The following is a 4,536-nucleotide window of genomic DNA, read 5'->3' as shown; positions in this document are numbered from 1 at the left end:
TAGGGATTTTGCTCTTTTGGGGTGTGGTGGTTGCTAACCTCATGTTTGAAGGATGACATTTGTTTATGTTGATGGGTGTACTTTTATGAGAACATTGTGGAAGATTATTCCACTTTCACAAAAAGAATGAAACAAGATGTGAGGAAATGCTAACGGATTAAGGAATTAACCACAGGATCTAATTTGAAAAAAGTCTTGGCTAGGTGGCCAGTTTATCCAGTGGCAAAGGGAAAAAAATATTCAGTATTTGTGACACTGTTTAGAAAGGGCCAATTTAATGCTTTTTAATCTGGGGTAGTATTGTCCAATTAAGCTATCTGTTAGATGAAAAACACTTGGGCTTTTATGTATAATGGGTTAGGGCAGATTTTTTTTCTTTCTTTCTTTACTATATTTTCATTGAATGGCCTAATTAAATAAACTGTACATTTACTGTTTTCTTTTATTTTGCTAGGTAAGGGTAGGAAGGATTCAAGTAAGAGGAAGACATAGTCTCTGTCCTTCAGCATCTGAATCATGGAAGGACTTAAGAAAGAACTGATTGAGTAACCCCACAGGTAGAAGCAAGTGTGTGCCTCAGTGAAGGGACAAGTTTGACTTGTGGTAGGGAATCAGACGAGATGGGTTTGGGGTGACCTGAAATAATGAGTACATTGGCACAGAGAGCTAGAGGCAATGGAGGATGTTCTAATTGTTTTTTATCTGGTTTATCTTGTTGTAATTATCTTTTATCTTGGGCTGTAACCATGCACTTTCTTGGCATTAGCACACTCTAGCGGAAGGTCAGACTAGTGTTGACTCAGGCATTTCATATTTTATTGAGGCAGCCCAACCTAATAAAAACATAGATTCTCATCATCCTTGCTGCTATCCACTAGCTGCAATTTTTTTTTCAAATAAAAGGACAAGAATTATTTTTATTCACAACTCAATCTGGTGGCTGAAAGAAAAAGAGACTTTGGATAGTACAGAGAAACCTGGTATTCTGAAGAGTCCAGCTCTCTGAACCTGGCTTGTCATCAGGTTTCAACACTATCACTGAAGCACAAACTCTTGTTTTTGATTGCTTTACTTACCTCCTAAGGAGACAAAAGCAATTGAAACTTTTTTTAAAATTTTAAAGTAAAAACAAGATGTGTGTTATAAAAGCACAAAAAACTGGCTTCAGCTCAATCCATGTTACAGAGCCCTATCAGTTTTGAATTCACCTGGCTGGTCAGGCTAATTTTCAGGGCAGTCAAATTCTCCTTTCTTCTTTTCCTTACACCAGATCAGGGCGTGAAAATGGTGGTTGCCAAGAGTTCTTGGAGAGGTCCCATCAATGGAACGCATACAGCAGCAATAGGATGGTACAAATACCAGTTATACCACCTAGGATGAGTGCGTCTCGCCGTTTCCTAAGGTTGATCCTCTGGATTAAGCTGTTCACAGCAGGAAAACGATTAGCCAAGGTGTTCATTCTGCTGTGAATTGACTTCAATTTTCCTCTCTGTGAAGTCATATTTTCTTTTGTTGCCATAGCAATGCTTATTGTTTCTTCTATCAGACGATCTGAGTTTCGAAGATGGTCATGTTCTTTCAAAAATAGTTCAGTTCTCCTGTTGTTTACTCCAGATCCACTTTTATATGAGTCAGTATCTTTTCGCACTGATCCCACGAGATTCTCTCTTTCTCGTATTGCCACAAAGTTTGCTTTGGTTTTATGGAATTCATGTGTATAATCCTGCAGTATGTCTCTGTGTCGCTGTAACGTATGCATCAATGCTGCATTCAAGGAGGGGACACCGGCACTGTTGGTATATTCTGCCATTTTGTCATTTATCCCCGTAAGCCTTGCCAAAAGCTGTTCAATCTCAATTGCCATCGTCTCAAACATTCTGTCTTGGCTCGACCTACTTAAAAGCAGTGTTGTGTCAGAACTGTCGCGTCTTCCATCTCTGGCACCACCGTGACTATAACTTGTACATAATTTACTGAAGGAAACTAGTTTCAGGTCAAGTTCATTTTCCAACTGTCAGGCTTGTTTCCTGAGATTTCCACTCTGGATGACCCAGGTCCCTCTTCTTCTCCAGCCCTTGCGTCTACTGCCCACCTCCTGCCGCTCGTTCACATCTCGCGGCCCGCTTGGGCCAGACACCAGCCCCAGTCCTGCAATTTTTTTTTAATAAGTGATTTTTTTTTTTTTAAATCAGGAATGGAACTCAGGACCTCATTCTTGCCAGTCAAGCGCTTGTGCCATTAAGCTACATCCCCAACTTCTGGGCAAATTCTTGAACTTATCTGTTTCTCAGTTTTTCTCCATAAAATAAGAGTTACACCCTGGCAAGTACAAGGGCCTGAGTTCAATCCCTGGTTTTGCAAAAAAAAAAAAAAAAAAAAAGAAAAGAAAAAGGAATTACAGGTATGTTGAGGGTATGTTAATTGCATATTGCAGTGTCTGGTTCATACCTTTATTACTGTGTTGTACTTCACAAACTGATACTTTTTTCTATTTAAAGAAATATTTTTAGTTCAGCAGATTAAAGTGCCTGCTTAGGCAGATGGCAGGGACCAGGGTTTGATCCCTGGCGGGGCATGCTAAGCTGGCCATTGAGACTGGGTGTGGTGGCACATGCCTATAATCCCAGTGCTTGGGAGGCTGAAAACAGGAGGGTCACTGAGTCCGAGCTGCATAGTGAGATCTGGTAGACCCTGTACTAAATACAAAAAATAAAATAAAAATAAAGTTCTAAAAGAAAATTTTTTTCTCAGGTTACAAAATTAATGCATGTGCATGTCATGGTGGTGTGTACCTGTAATTCTAGCAATGCAGAAAGATAAGCCTGGGCAGCTTAGTGAGATGGTATCTCAAAATTAAAAAAAAAAAAAGACTGGGAATGTAGCTTAAGGTGTAGGTCCCAGGTTCAATCCCCAATAGCTAAGTAAATAAATTCATAAAACACTACCTATTATTGGAAATGTGAGCTATATAAAAAGCATTTCTTAGAACTTATAACTTTACCTCTAATAGCACAGTTTTAGCACACTATTTCTGCTGCAGTCTTGTTTATATAGTAATAGCTAAGTACAGGAACTCAGGGGCCCATTTTCTCTGATGATATTTCAGTCTGTATACTGTAAGATGCAGGTAGTAGTGCCCCTCACAGAATAAGAAAAAAGTATGGTGAAATATGTCACACATCTATAAGAGTGCAAGGCAGAGTTAAATGAAGCTTCGTTACTCTCCTGCCTCTGTATGTATGTCCAACATGGAAAAATACTACATTAACCTCCAAAATAGAGGATACAAATAGATTGGACTGGTGAGAGGTACAGGTAGTCAATAGATGTCCCAGGAAATAAGTACAAACATACAGACATAGGCAATTTGCATGACCTGTCAGAAGGGTAGTTTCAAAAAAGCACTCAAGTGGAGAAAAGAAACCAAAAGAAGTTGTGACTCTAGCCAGAAGGAGGTTATTGCTAGATTAGATGGAATCTTAGTGTTCTCTAATTAATTGGAAAATAGTTTCTTCCCAGATAGTTGACGAGAAAGTGAATAATTGCTATTTAGAACTCAGGAAGATAGGGCCAGTGGGATAGCTCAGTGGTCTAAAGTGCCTGCTTAGGCAAATTTAGGCAGGCGCAGGAGATCTCGGTTTGATGCCCGCCCCCACTACATGCCACACCAGCCCTGCCCTTAAGGTGGGCTGAGCCAGCAAAAAACAAAAACAAAAAGAACTCAGACAATAAGAATGCCAGTATCGTGGATAATTGCAATAATAAAATGATCCTATTAATCTGATTCTATTGGGACAATGAATAAAGTTCCACGTAAATTTTTTTTTTTTTTTTTTTTTTTTTTTTGCGGAACCGGGGATTGAACTCAGGTCCATGAGCTTGCCAGGGAAGCACTTATTCCACTGAGCCATCTCCCCGGCCCCTCCATGTAAATTTTTAAAATTTTATTTATTGGTACTGGGGTCAAACTCAGAATCTTGCACTTGCCAGGCAGGCACTTACACATACCTGTTGAGCTGTCTCACCAGCCCTTCCTCTTAAAACTTTAGCAAGATAATATAGTGATTCTATTGCTACATTTCCTTCCTCAGAAAAAGCCTTTGTTCTATTCTGCAAAACAGGCAAATTAGGGGTCAGTATTCATTGTATCAAGGGATTCACTCTTTTTTCAAAACAGGATCTCACTGTGTAGCTCAGGCTAGCTTTGAACTCACTATGTAGCTCAAGCTGGCTTTGAACTCAGATCCTCCTGCTGAGAGTGCTGGGATTAAAGGCATGTGAGACCATGCCCTCTGGGATTCTCCATTGATATAAGAGCTTTTCTCACATCAGGTTGTGAAAAAAATGTGTCATGAGAAAGATACTCAGTTAAGGACCCTAGCCAGATGGATATTACTTAGTACAGTGGGCTGAATACTGGCCCCCAGAAAGAATATTGCAGTCCTAGGTCCTAGACTTTATATAGTAGAATCTTTTCAAATGAGACAAAGTCCAGTGATTGGTGTCATAATAAGAGAAAGGCAAGGCGGGGGGGGG

At 39.8% G+C, this 4,536-nt stretch overlaps 1 protein-coding gene and 1 pseudogene across 1 annotated transcript in view; one reads left to right on the top strand and one right to left on the bottom strand.

Annotated features, from left to right (window-relative positions):
• The window catches only part of Pacs1 (phosphofurin acidic cluster sorting protein 1), a 218,023-nt gene that overhangs the window by 107,414 nt on the left and 106,073 nt on the right, over positions 1-4,536 (top strand). The window lies entirely within an intron of this gene.
• LOC105741640 lies at positions 1,115-2,028 on the bottom strand (annotated as a pseudogene).

This window comes from Octodon degus, unplaced genomic scaffold (genome assembly GCF_000260255.1).
Source record: "Octodon degus isolate 3935 unplaced genomic scaffold, OctDeg1.0 scaffold00018, whole genome shotgun sequence".
Classification (NCBI taxonomy): Eukaryota; Metazoa; Chordata; class Mammalia; order Rodentia; family Octodontidae; genus Octodon; species Octodon degus.
Note: the sequence above shows the minus strand (reverse complement) of the source record. Positions and strands in the feature narration are given on the sequence as shown.